This window comes from Eptatretus burgeri, chromosome 18 (genome assembly GCF_056783735.1).
Source record: "Eptatretus burgeri isolate ZD-2024b chromosome 18, Ebu_testis_v1, whole genome shotgun sequence".
Classification (NCBI taxonomy): Eukaryota; Metazoa; Chordata; class Myxini; order Myxiniformes; family Myxinidae; genus Eptatretus; species Eptatretus burgeri.
In genome coordinates this window covers 2449498-2464925 of record NC_140978.1, presented here as the reverse complement: position 1 = coordinate 2464925, position 15428 = coordinate 2449498, and the positions used below count along the sequence as shown (strand labels likewise).

Here is a 15428-nt window from a genome sequence, read left to right as displayed (position 1 = left end):
CGTATAACCCCTAATATCAAGGTTTGACAGGATAATAATGGATATATTTTTTTTTTTTAATGTCAGATTGAAATACAGTAACATAATGGCGATGACGTAGTCAACTTTCATTGGTTAATTTGCTGTGCTTTGTCACGTACAGTTTCGTGAAATAATAACGGATAAGTGCAATCCCATCCGATCCACTTTATACACCCAAACAGCATGATCCGGATCCAGTGAAACCAAACTCCATTGCATTTTTTAAAAATCATGTTTACTAAAACGTTTTTAAAATCATGTTTACTTCGGGAGGGGATCAATTTATCCCCCCCCCCTGGGGATGCAGTGCCAGTGATTAAAAAACAAAAACAAAACAGAGCCATGGAAATCACCCCCATCCTTAACAACTTGTCAAATCGCACTCTGCCAAGAATAACACAAATAACAACAACAACAACACACACAAGACATGACTGTTTTCCCTGTTTGAGGAGACAAAAACAACCATTATTTGTGCATACCATATGTGCTTCGATAAATTATTTCCAATACTGTATATTAACCGAATATGGATCCAATATTACAAAGAACATTCCCCTTACAAGGTTGGTTATGTATTGTGTTTTGTTAAGCCTCCCCCTTTATTATAGCAGGAGATTTGTTTGTACAATTAGTGCCCCCAATTTTTACTGGTACCCCAAAGTTTATTCGACCCCTTGGAGAACAAAACTATCATTTAGGTTTTATTATTCTTTCTGCACTCCAAATTTCCGAAATGTCCGAGCTGTATCTCTAAGCTGGCTGGGACTTTCAGAATTAAAATTTTCAGAATGAAAGATGACGACGACGACGATTTAAAAATCCAGTGAACTCAGTGGAGTCCTCTGAAGAGGACGCAGGTGAGGGCATTGATGAGGACGCAGGTGAGAGCATTGATGAGGACGTGGGTGAGGTCGCTGATGACTCGTGCACCGAAGGAGATGCAGGTGAGGGTGCTGAAGGTGTTGAGGTGGAGGGGTGGAGGGGCGGGGGTGAAAAAAAAAAATTGGTGATGGCGAACTTCTTTGCTGAGTGCGACAGATTTCTGTGCAGCTCTTTTTACAGCAGCAAAACATCAACCAATCCCCTCTTGAACCGGAGAGACCTCTCCATTAATGGGTTATCATATTGCAACCTGTCAGCGACTGACCTCATCTCCTGCAGCACATCAGCGAAGAACCTGACGGTCAGGTTGGGCCTCACCATCTCTTCCTCCTCTTCACTGCCACCCTCCTCCTCCTCAGAAGTCTTAATGATGGCCTCCAAGTACTCCTCATTCAGCGCCTCACCATGTGAGGCGATGAGCTGCTCTAATTCCTCAGGCTCCACATCATCGAAGCCTTCCCCTCCCACCTCCCGTGCCAACCTGACAATTTTCCGCCTCTTCTTGGTGCTGTTGGGAAACCTCTGAAGTTGTTGACTGCCTGTGGGCACAGATTCTGCCAGCAAGCATTCAACTGCTTGCAGTGGCCAGGAGAATTGTCTACCAGCAGGAGAACCTTGAAGGAGAGGTTCTTGGCGGGCAGGTACTGCTCCACTTGAGGGACGAAACAATTGTGGAACCAATCCATACAGATCATAGCTGTTACCCACACCATTCTGTTGGCCCTGCAAAATATGGGCAGAGTTTGTTTCTTCTTGCCCTTGAGAACACGTGGATTTTGGGAATGATACATCATGGGTTTGATCATGCAGTCCCATTTGGTGTTGGTTTAGAGAAGAGATACCCGGTTCTTCACAGCTTTCCCGAATCAGTGGTTCCCTTCAAGGCATGGTTCTCTAGGCATTGTCCTCTACCCACACATTCAATGCCTTCTCCAGTGATACAATGTGCACATCCCTGACCTGGGTAACCACTTCGGAGTGAGGTACTGTGCTTACCGTGACACTTCCACAAATTACCTTCTCGTTCTTATTCATGCAGCGCACAGTCGACTCGTTCATGCCATAGTACCTGCTCACAGACGCTGCTCTCTCACCCCTTTAGTCGTCGGTCAAGCAGCTCAACTTTATGGCTCAAGCTAATCGCTCTCTTCTGCCTCTTGGGAGTAGACTCAACCCCTGCACCACTCATATGCTTAGGACCCATGATTGAACGATGACCTCAAAAGTTCACGAACACGAGAAATCGCAGAAGGTCAAGGCAGCGAGATTTACGGTTAGTGCCAAAAGGATGAAACCCAGGACACGCTGCATACAAGTAGCCGTGCAGGGGTTGTGGGTAGATGGAGGATGAGTGGGTACTGGGTAGTGTGACCATTGTTTGTAAGTGGTGGTTTCTGCATGGCTCGTGGAAGACGGTTGTAGAACTGTGTTCATTTGCGCAGCTGGTGTAGATGGTTGGTTAAAGCTGCTTTGTGTTTCTGCCTTTGTGTTTCTTGTGGAAAGTGGTTGTACAACTATGTCACGTGTGTAGCTGGTGGGGGATGGTCGGTTAAAGCCGCTTTTGTTTCTGCATGGCTTGTGGAAGATGATTGTAGAACTATCATGCACACAGTTGGTAGGGGATGGTTTTTGCACCCGCGTAAAACCGTGAATACGCAACCGCTTTGTGTTTATTCGCGTGGCTGGTGGTAGATGGTCAGTTAAGGCTGCTTTGTGTTTCTACGTGGCTCGTGGAAGATGGTTTCAGAACCATGTTTATTCGTGGGAGATGGGAAATTTTTTTGCACCTGCAAAAAAAAAGAAAAGAAAACCACGAATACGCAAGTAGCAGAACCAGGAATGTCAGGGTCCGATTGTACACTGAACAGATCAGAACACAACAGGACAAAATGAACAGTTGAGAGAGGGGGAAAACACCAAGAGCAGAGTTAAACGCCAAGATTGAGGCAGACTTGGACAAACAATGGGTATGGGGGAGGAATGAAAGTCATGCAGAAACCTTGGGGGGGGGCACAAGGCATAGAAAGAGCAGAAGGTGCAAGAGGAGAAAGGAGGTGGTAGAAGACAGTGAGACCACCAACCTGTTTTGATGACACTGTGATAGACCCATAGACTCAGCCTAACCATGGGAGAGTCCAATAATATTGAAGGCCTTGGTTTCCAGCTGAGCAAGGTGTGAGGCAGGGGAGCCAGTGCAGAGGGGAGAGCAGGACTCCATCAAGCTGTGAATGAAGGCCTTGGAAATGTATGGAGTTTAGGTGTGCCAAGGAAGGACTTTGATATTTATCTTGAATAATTTTCCTCTAATTTTCATGATTTTGAGTTTTGTGGAGAGATTGTAAATGGGGATACATTTTCTTAACTTGTACTCTATCCCTAAATGTTAAAGGTCAAGGTCATATGGTGATCCAACAAAAAATATGGCCATCATTGGATCGCGGGCCAAGGATAAGTCACGGAGATCGCAGATATCTAGTTGTCATTGCACGTTATGCCGTTGATCCCATATCCATGGACTTCATCAATGAAATGACAAAACTTATACAAACAAATTATATTCTTACAAGGAACTGAGTGCAACCTAAACCTTCCACTTTTTATATTTCACCAAAACATTGCACACATCAAGAATGACAATGCAACTATTTTATGACTCCTGCCCCTCCCCTCCAATTTTCCCAAACAGTAGCATACACCTCGCATCACATTTATGGGTTTTGGAGATGGGGAGATTGGTGGAGGGGGGAGGGGGGGTGATAAAGCTTTCTTCCATTGAAAGCCATGCTTTAACTCATATTTACAATGTATTTCAACTTTCACTTTGGAAAATTAAAAACTTCAAAGCACAGTTGAAAATGAAAGCTTGATTGATGCAGAAATGAAATTAAAGCTTGAAGTGTTGGTGGCTGGCCGTGGGAAGTTAAGGGGATTTTAGATAATGCATTTATTTGACACGTCAAGTGTTTAATATGCTTATTGCTGTTTGGTAAATTTATAACACAGCATATTATCATGAGCTGGCGGGGTTCCAGTATGGCCACAGAGATCCAATTATTTTCTCAGAGATAGATATTCAGTAGGCTGCTCGTCCGACGACTGGTTGCCACATCCAAAGACTCATGAATTCTGGAATGGTTTATTCCATTATGACGAGGATTGCTAAATTTATTCCACTTGTAATCAATTTCACACCGTGGATGAGCACTGAAGAAAGAATGGGGATATTGTGTCGAGCTATTTCAACAAAAGTATTTGGGGTCTCCCCACAAATATGTGGGGCATTCTTAAAGCTGTATGACCAAGATCCTCAAAAGTATAAGACAGCAAAAAAAAAAGAATAATTAATGATGTGTATACCTACTATATATATATATATATATATATATATATATATATATATACACATATATATATATATACATATATATATATATATATATATATATATACATATATATATACATATATATATACATATATATATACATATACATACATATATATATATACATATATACATACATATACATATATATATACATATATACATACATATACACATATATATACATATATACATACATATATATATATACATATAGATATATACATATAGATATATACATATAGATATATACATATATACATATATACATATATATATACATATATACATACATACATATACAGTGGGGAGAACAAGTATTTGATACACTGCCGATTTTGCAGGTTTCCCACTTACAAAGCACGTAGAGGTCTGTAATTTTTATCATAGGTACACTTCAACTGTGAAAGACGGAATCTAAAACAAAAATCCTGAAAATCACATTGTATGATTTTTAAATAATTAATTTGCATTTTATTGCATGAAATAAGTATTTGATCAACAACCAACCAGTAAGAATTCCGGCTCTCACAGACCTTTTAGTTTTGTCTTTAAGAAGCCCTCCCATTTTCCACTCATTACCTGCATTAACTGCACCTGTTTGAACTCGTTATCTGCATAAAAGACAGCTGTCCACACTCAATCAATCAGACTCCAACTTCAACGACCCGAAACACACAGCCAGGGCAACTAAGGAGTGGCTCCATAAGAAGCATCTCAAGGTCCTGGAGTGGCCAAGCCAGTCTCCAGACCTGAACCCAACAGAAAATCTTTGGAGGGAGCTGAAAGTCTGTGTTGCCCAACGACAGCCCCGAAACCTGAAGGATCTGGAGAAGATCTGTGTGGAGGAGTGGGCCAAAATCCCTGCTGCAGTCTGTGCAAACCTGGTTAAGAACTACAGGAAATGTCTGATCTCTGTAATTGCAAACAAAGTTTTCTGTACCAAATATTAAGTTCTGTTTTTCTGCTGTATCAAATACTTATTTCATGCAATAAAATGCAAATTAATTATTTAAAAATCATACAATGTGATTTTCAGGATTTTTGTTTTAGATTCCGTCTTTCACAGTTGAAGTGTACCTATGATAAAAATTACAGACCTCTACTTGCTTCGTAAGTGGGAAAACCTGCAAAATCGGCAGTGTATCAAATACTTGTTCTCCCCACTGTATATATTGTTGCGGTATTCGCGCCCGCCGGCGTGCTGACGGCCACGTAACTCGAATCGCGGCACGTCGCCCACCGGACGGACAATCCAGTCGTGACCCTCTCGGACTAACGCCGGGAACAAGTCACGGGTGGACCTTTCGGTCTCACCGCGATCGAGCCAATCAGCCCCCGCGTGGGATAGGGTTGCTCGCCAAATTCGACCTACCTAAGTACCCACGCGGAGGGTAGACCGGACGATCGCACCTCGCCGCAGGTCGACTTCGGACACGGGCCACTTAAGCGACCCGTTCTGTACTATCAGAATAACCGAGCGGTGTTATCGTCGACCTCGACGGTTCGATTAATTATCGGGCGTATTCAGCCCACTACCAACCCTTTACGTGAAGCAAGATGGGGATTCAATAGAGGAAAAGACGAAGCGAAGCGGGAAACAGTTCAACACAAAGCACATTTATTCGCGGCACACGGGAGCACACATATACAATTCCACCAAATGCACACAGAAAAGACACAATGTAATTTACACAAAAAGCAAATGTAAAAGCGAAAACACAATGCAGAGCTAATACCGACTACCGAGCACACGGCAACACTTATACAATTCTACTTCACGGACGGCGCCGACAACACATACCCAAAACCAAGGAAAAGAATACCCTCAAGGATGAGGCGGGCCTGAGGCCGAGACCGGGTCGCGCCTACCCGTCTGGTGATGAGACGCGGAGCGGCGATGGCGCCTCAACTCCGCGGGCCTCGCGGACAGTGTCTGGCAGGGGGTGGGAAAGGGGCCCCCTCGGTCGCACTATCTCAGCGCGGGGGGGAAACAGGAGGGGGTTGCTGATGCTCGGGGTATAGAGGATCTTTATTATCCCGCGACGAGCGTCTCCACCTCGGCCAGGTCGCGCTGTCGGCCTCCCTCGGGTGCAGCTTCCTGCACGACGCGAGCACCCCCTCGTCTGGTGTCGCCGCCTTTCCACAACTCCGTCCCCTCCGTTCCGACTCCAACGCACACGACGAGCAGCTCCACCGCCCGCGAAGTCTTGACTCTCTGTTTCCGACTCTCCTACTCTCCTACTCTCCGCCTCTCGACTCTCCTACTCTCCGCCTCTGGACTCTCCGACTCTGGACTCTCCTGACTCTCCTCTTTTCTGACTGACGAACACGGTCCTTTTATCCCCCCGTAGCTTCGCCTTTGACCCCCTCCCTTTGGCCTTTCACCTCGCTCCCCATTGGCCCGAGAAAAAGTGGGCGTGAAGGCTTTTTGATCCATAAATTTGCATATATCGATCGCCCTGGGGGCGGGGCCAATTTGCCCCTCGCTCACCGATTGGACGGCAAAAAGTGGGCGTGTGTCGTTTTTGATCCGTTTTTGAAGCACAAAATCCGTGATTTTGTACACGCTGTTCGACGCGCGCCCTGCACGAGTCCAACACCGGTACCCACAGCGGGGCAAGAACGGTGGCGATGCTACGGTTGCGAGGTGTGACGTGAAGGTCGTGGCGGTTGTGGTGAAGCGGCGTTGTGGTTGGTGGTTGATGTTGTGGTTGTGGTGGTAATCATGGCGGTTGGTCCAAAATAAAGATAGTAAAAGAAAAACGGCTATCCTGAAGAGTCGCAGCACGCATATATGACATGTATTCCCACTAGACAACGGGTTTGGGCCTAACTACACATGCACTTACCGAGATACCTCACCTAAGGGACCTGAATGGTGGTTTGCGAATTTGGTAACCACAACAATATATATATATATATATATATATATATATATATATATATATATATATATATATATATATATATATATATATATATATATATATATATATATTCATAGTTTATTACATATTATATACACTGGTACACAAAATCATATATACTGAGGTGAAGAGATCATAATGTGTGCATCGCTAAGATAAGAGACAAGCTATTATTCAGATATAAATGAAATGCAAGTACCAACTGCAGTTCATAGAACACATTAATCCGAGAAGTTGTAAGAAACAGAGATGGGTGGGGTCAACGATTGGCAAATTTGATTGGTCATGACGACATAAAATTCCATAATATTTTGTCCAAGTATTGATCAACGGAAGTGTTTTCAAAGTGTCAAAAGGTGATTTGCGTTCAACAATGTTCAAGTTGATAATATAATTGAAATAAAATAAAGATTTTAAAAGTTGGAAAAAAATGGATGCAAAAATGTACATATACAAAACTGTATACAAAAAAAAAAACCCACAAGTAGCGGTACAAAGTACACCACCCCATGCAAAATAAATAAATACAATCCAGCAGCGACCGACATCGCAGGGGCGCCTTCAGCACCCGGCGATGCTGCCTTGCAGCACATGGAGTCGGAATTGGGAGGGGATGGTGTACAATAATTGATTGATTAATCGCATAATTAAAATAAATAAATAATCATCAAAAAATAAATTTCTCAATCAATTGCCGAATAGCACACCTAAACCACCACCGTTTCATCAGAATCTGTAACTTTTTGAAAATTAAGTAATTGATCGAAAAAAGGAATAATTAATTCCATCCATCCATTGGGACCATACTCTGTGCAGAGCGATGGTGCTGCCTAAGCAGTCTCCTGGGCTATTGGGCACAATCCTGGACGGGTCGCCACTCCGATGCAGAATACCAGCAAGCTGGTACTCATTTTGCTGATCTCAGAAGGATGACAGGCTGAGTCAAACCTCACATGGTATTAATTCAACAGCCAAGCAGGATTTGAACTCAGGACCTGAAGATCCCAAGCCCACCACTCGAGCCATTGAGCCAACACCAGACATAATAATTAATTGATTAATCAATAAATCAAACATACCTGTTATAGCCAAATCCCTGTCACTGTCATGTCCAAATATCAACTTCCTGGCTCAAAATATGCCTGAGATATTGCCAGCCTGAGAAATAAAATAAATAATAAATCGATAATAATTAAGTAATTAATCAATTAATTGATTAATAAAAAAATTACATTTTTGCCAAAGCACATCTTCACTTTTATCCCCAAATATCAGTTTCCTAGCTCAAAGGATGGCTGAGATATCGCCCGGACAAACAAACAAACAAACAACCAAGAAAACAAACAAACAGAGTAAAAATTGAGTATTCCCTTCCTTCGGTGCCTGGCGATGACATCATGCATCACCTGTATATGGAATTGGGAAGGAGTCGGCCACATGGCCACAGCGTCGCACACCTGTGGATGGGCACCGAAAGAATCGGTACAACTGTTCAGCCTGAATGAGGTAGGCACTCGACCGAGTGCCGTTCTTGGCCCCCAATAACCAACCACAAGACCTTTATGGATCCGGATACCATAATTTTTGTACACGGCTCCTTCCTAATTTCATATCCAGGCAATACATGACGTCATCACTGGCCAACGAAGGAAGGGAGAACTCAGTTTTCACTCCGTTTGTTTGTTTTCTTGTTTGTTTGTCCAGGCGATATCTCAGCCATTCTTTGAGCTAGGATTAAATTTGCAGACAAAAGTGAAGATGTGCTTTGGCAAAAAAAGTTATTTTTTTGTTTTTTGATTAATCAATTAATTGATTAATTACTTAATTATTATCGATTTATTAATTCCATATTTATTTTATTTCTCATTTTGGGCAATATCTCGGGCACCCTTTGAGCTTGAAAGCTGATATTTGGACACGGCAGTGAACAAGTGATTTGCCTTTAAAAGGGTATTTTCTTGATTTATCGATCAATCAATTAATCAATTAATTATTCATTTTTCGATGAATTACTTCATTTTCAAAAAGTTGCAGATTCGGATGAAACGGCGGTAGTTTAGCTATACCATTCGCTAACTGATTGAGAAATCAATTATTTTACTATGATATATTTTAATTATGCAATTAATCACTGAATCAATCAATTATTGCACACCGCTCACTCCAACTCCGTCTCCATATGCTGCATGGCGAGTAAGTATTATTTGTACATATTCACCTCAGAAGTGCACCGCTCCCTCCCAATTCTGTCTTCACGTGCTGCACGGCGGCATTGCCGGGCGCCATTGCAATGTCGAGTGCTAGAGGATATAATTATTTATTTGGCATGGGGATGGAGTACTACGAATGTACCGCTACTTGTTTTAAGTGATTCTTCATCATTGAGAGATAGGGCCAAAATGGTATATAGCATATTTCAAAACATTATGGATGGATGAGGACAAAAGTTGATGGCCAGGTTTGGTGTGTGACGAGGACAAATTGATTACATTTTAGTGAGGATCCGGATCCGGATACAATAAATATTCTGCACATGCAAAGTAAAAAGCGGGGTTAAGCAATTGGTTCATTTCCGTTCATCCGTCCTATCAGTTTATGATCGAGGAACAATGTATTCAAATTGAATGTTATATTTGGAGCATGACTCGGAAGACAAACATACCTTTGAACAGTACTTTGTCTCTGAATTTGTCCCAATCGCACAGTTGTAGAGAGGAGTGAGGTAATACTTTTACTCTGTTTGCCTGCCTTGCAATCCAAACAAAATTGAAAATAATTCCAAACAGGAAACTTATGCAACTTACTATATTTAAGGATGTCACAAAGGACATATACAACAGTTACAAATAACGAATGTAACGGGTTAGCGAGGGCGGTGTAATAGACGCTGTGTAAAATGGTGCTAAACCCCGGAATTAATCTATTTGTTCGCCTTGAAACCTCTTTAAACCTCTATTTCAATTGAATTTTATGCTTGAACACGACAACACAAATTGCTTTCATCACACTTACAAGAACCTCCAGTTTTGTAGTACTGGGTCATGTACGAAAGGGTGATGTATTAGAAATTAGACTGTTTCAATAGCGCAAAACTTCCGGATTGCTATTTTAACTATCTTTAAAATCATTGTTTTATTGAAATTGAAGTACATACTTAAACACTGCATGGAGTATCATGTTCTATGAACTCTATTTTTAAAGTGATTCTTCATAATTGAAAGTTTGCGCCAAAAACGACAGAGCACGATATTTCAAAAAGTTGTGGACGGGTTATGACAAAACTTGGTGGAGTTTGGTAGGTGAGAAGAACAAGCCGAATCAATTTTGGTTAAGATCCAGATGCAGATATGGCCTATCAGTGGGATACAAAATGTAAACTGTTCAGTCTGGCAGGAATATGTGCTCCACCGAGCACCGTTCTTGCCGAGAAATGGTTTGATTTGGTAAAACATGACTGCATTTACAGGGTGTCTCAATAAAATGTAGACTATATACATTGAAAAAGTATTTTGCCTTGTCGTTCTGCACTGCCTTATGGATAACGGCTGACTGATGATGTGCATTCATTCCATCACATGCTAATTCCATCTGTTAGGTATTAGAACACAACATCGCACATCTGTCTGCTGTTTAATTGTTATTTTTTTTCTGAAATGTTAAAGTTCTTATACAATCTGTATACTACTGGGGAGGAGGAAGGAAGTTGCATTTACAGGTTAATCAGGCAGTTTCATCATAAAATGATAGTTGGTGAATATTTTGATCATGATCAAAGCCAGTATTTTCATTTTTGAAATACAACTTCGCTTTTACTTTTAAGTACACATGAGAGAGCATATTGATGGGCACCTTTGTCATCTTAATGATTTCCAGAACATCCAAAACAGCACAACCTCCACATACCTTTCATGTGGAAAGTCACTTCATTCTTTCAACATTCACATGCTTTGAAGTGTATGTTCAACACTGCAGCTCTTCTGTATTTTCAAGAGCTGAAGCATGTGAGCATTGTAATTTGGAAATATAAAAAGTCTAATGTGATTGCAACAATGATTGCAGCAAATGCACATTTGCTGCAATCATTGCTGCTGCAGACAGCAACATCTCCACTTGCTGCAAATGCATACTTTCCAACTTCTCATATGAAAAGAAAGTAAACAAGGAAGGAAGGGGTGCATTGAGCGGCAGTTGGCTCATACCCGAAAACTCTGGGGATCTTATTATCACACAAAATGCCTTTATTAGAACACGAAACATTGATTCAGCTGGTTCAGACACGATGGCAGAATGCCTCCTCCAACCCCACAACCCCGACCACCAAAACCCCAATGCAAGGGCAATCAGACTTCATTGTAGCACATTCAGCCTGGAATGAACACCCAGGAGCACAATCTAATGATCCATTTATTAGCTTTTTAAGGCGGACCTCACTCATTCCCCTCTAATGGAGTACATGGGCCATGTCACTGCAAGCCTTGCAAAACACCTTTCAGTTCGTTTTCCCTATTTTAATGAGCATGCAATGGTGTGAAAGTAGGCTTCATGGATTTCTACTTTGTCCACCCACCACACCCACCACCCCCCAAAAGTTAGAAAATCCCAAAGTTTTAAGGGCTTCACAGTAATTTTTCAAATACTGTATGGTATAGAGGAAATGTAGGCAGAATAAAAATAAGAAACTTAAGCACAGTAGGAGGCCATTAGGTCCATCATGCCTGTGCCATATCACCATCGAAGCACTCCAATCTAATGATGTCGTGATCATTTCCACAGGGTACCATACACAATGGCTCAATTAGGACACCATCGAATCTCTAACAATCATAACCTTAACACAGATGGGATAGGTGGTTTAAAAGGCTCTGTCTGATGGACAGTGTGTGCTCAGACAGGCAGGCAGTAATGCATCTCTGAGCATACCATCCTTGACACAGAATGGTATTCAGAGGAAAGTGACCAAAGAAACTGCATGACCACAGACAGAGTTGGACTTTAGTTTGTGCAGTAGACCTCTTTGCCAAACAGTAAATCATCAGTCGGGATATTAAGAACAATCACCCGAGCTTCTCCCTCACCGAAGATTGGAAGCATAACTGAAATGATCAGTAATAGGTGGGTGGTAAAAATCAGACAGGGCTAAATTTTAAATTTAATCCTCCGCTCTACAGAAATTTACAACAGTGCTTAAATTAATCCTTCACATCTCAGCTTAAAGGCTTTAACGTTATCCCTGTTGTAGTGTTGCCAAGTGGTGCCTAAGGTTATAAATTGGCAGTTTCCATGGCAACAGGGGTAATTTATAGCATGCCAGGAATAAAAAAAACATTACATGATCTCAAATTTGACATACTTAACCAAGGAATGTAAATGATGGCTCAAATGAAAGTTAATGGAATCGGGCATATGAGCTATGAACTGAAAATGCAAATCAGATAATTTTCATGTTAAAAATTTGCATAAATGACATTTTGTCAGTTTTATACACGAAACTCCTCCACTCATTCGTTCCTTCTCTTTCCCACTCTTTGGAACCAACTTCCACATCTTCTTCAATCCCATTCTTCCCTCCAGGTCTTCAAGATTGTTGTTCACCACCATCTCAGATCATCCCCAATCCAAAACCATGATCTTTTCTATCCTGGTTAACTCCCACCCAAAGACTTCCTCCTTCCAAATTCCCAGTTTTTCCTTCCTGAGTTTCCATTGATATCCATCGAATTCTTGTACGCTCCATGCATGCATGCATCCTGTGCGGAATGATTTTCCTGTTTACAGAATTGATAGGAATTTCCTCCCCACACCCATTGTTTGTAAAAGTCTCCCTCGATTTTGGCCGTCAACTCCACTGTTGATTCCCCCCACCCCCACCCTCTCTCTCTGGACTATTCCTTTTGTCACGTTGCGTCATGAGCCATTCGGTGTTATAGCTATGCCACGAGCCTTGACTGTACACAAAAAACCCACTGCATTACAATTACAATGGAAACAAAAACAAAAAATGTTTTTCGAACTACTCCGAGTGATCCATGGAAATGTTGCATGACATCGGACAGCGATATTCATGTCTGCTGGATGTGAGCCAGAGGTCAGTAGACGTCTAGGTCCAGCCTCCGGAGTCATAGATTCAATAGATCATGGGGTGTTGCGCTGTCGGTACCTGTGCGGGAGTACGAAAGTCTGAGTCTTCAGGTCCTTGGTACTTTCAGTCTTGCTGTATGGATGTGAGACTTGGACTCTGACCAGGGATCTGAGACAGAGACTTAATTACGTTGGTTCCAGGTCTCTTCGGAGAATCATTGGCTATCCTGGTCGGACTTTGTGTCCAACGAGCGGTTACTGAGAGAGACTGAAATGAGATTTGTTACCTGCGTAGTCCGTGAGCATCAGCATGGACGTGTGGCTCATTTTCCAGACGCTGATCATGCTCGCCAGATTTTCTCAGCGGGGGAGGCTCATGAGTGGAGGAGGCCAATGGGCCGACCACGTGCCTTGTGGTTGCAGCAGTTTGTTCAGCATCTCAAGGAGATGGGGATGGGCCAGGCATCTGCCTGGGGGGTGGCCAGACGGAGGCCCCTGGAGTACCAGAAGAAAGTGGATGCAGCGACGCACTGCTCTAGTGTATACTCCCATACCTGACCTGACCTACTGTACAAGGCAACAAAAGGTGAAAATTTTGAAAAGGGTGTAGACATTCTATAGGCACCGTAATACCGTATTTTCAAGTGTATAAACCATGGCCGTGTATTATCTGTACCTCTGTTTCTCACTCTCAAAATAAATGGATGTATTGATCATTATATTTTCTCATCTAGATCTAAACAGGTTTGTATATTAACTTTGTAAATAAAAAATTGATGGAGATATCAACATTCTTACTCCCATGTCTGCTAAATTTTGTCGAACAGTCATTCATAATTTCAAGAAGTTGAAGAGGAGAGGAGAGGATACCAAGAAGTTTTTATTTTTCTTTCTTATTTTTTAATATTATAAAGAGGATTTTTTTTTCGTTCGAGAAAGGAGATGCAACATTTCAGAAATGCACTTTTGATGATGTCTGACAGTATCTCCTCCCACACCTTGACGATCCAGAAGGTTGAATATATATATATATATATATATATATATATATATATATATATATATATATATATATATATATATATATATATATAAATATATATATACCCGTGTCGTACGAGGTGACCAGGGTTGCGTCAGGAAGGGCATCCGGCATAAAACCTGTGCCAAATCATTATGCGGATCATAACGGATGATCCGCTGTGGCGACCCCTAACGGGAGCAGCCGAAAGAAGAAGAAGAAGAAGATATATACACATATATATACACACATATATATATATATATATATATATATATATATATATATATATATATATATATATATATATATATATATATATATATATATTTATTTATATATGAGCACACACACCAGAGAAGAAATCACTGTCAAATGATTTGTTTTGAACCATTACTTGATTTGATTGATCTTCTAAATCAATAATACGGAATCATGTTAATTTGTCATTTTTATCCAAATATAGCATGCTTACCATGGCAACAGGTTATTTCTCCACTGATGACCACTTGCAGAGTGTACAACAGTGCTAAAAGTGACCAATACACATCACATTAACAAAATCATGTGGAAAACAATGTGTAACGAGGGAGGGTTTAAATCTAAAAAAAAATTGCCACTCGCCTGCAACGGATAAGAGAGATCAGCAATTGAGTGAGAGTAGTGAAAAACTATACCTGAAGTCAGTGAGCAGAGCATTATCTTCTAAATGGTTTTCAGAGTAGTTTATTGATTCGACTTTCAAGCACATTACTCAGAATGGGGGGAAAAAAAAGACTAATGCGGTGATAGTTGCTGGGGTTGATCTTCTCACCTATCTTGTATGCAATGCTGGCACTACAAAAGTAAGATGTAAAGAATGATTTCGACAAGCACATGTGGAAAATAAATGCCAGGATAAAAGCTATTTCAGGACAGCACTTCTTAAGCAGAAAAGCTACAATACCAACGACTCCAGCAGCTTTAGAAATATAGTTGATTGATCACGCAGATCAATTCAGAATATATTTACTTCAGTTTCAGTTTGCTTGAGGTCATCTATGAAGAAGTCGGTGTCAAAATCTAATGGAGAGCTCACGAAATCACGCTGCATGGAATTTATATTCCA

At 41.4% G+C, this 15428-nt stretch overlaps 1 protein-coding gene across 15 annotated transcripts in view; it reads right to left on the bottom strand.

The window, feature by feature from the left end:
• POLG (DNA polymerase gamma, catalytic subunit) overlaps nucleotides 1-15428 on the bottom strand; it is a 144997-nt gene that overhangs the window by 23833 nt on the left and 105736 nt on the right. The window lies entirely within an intron of this gene.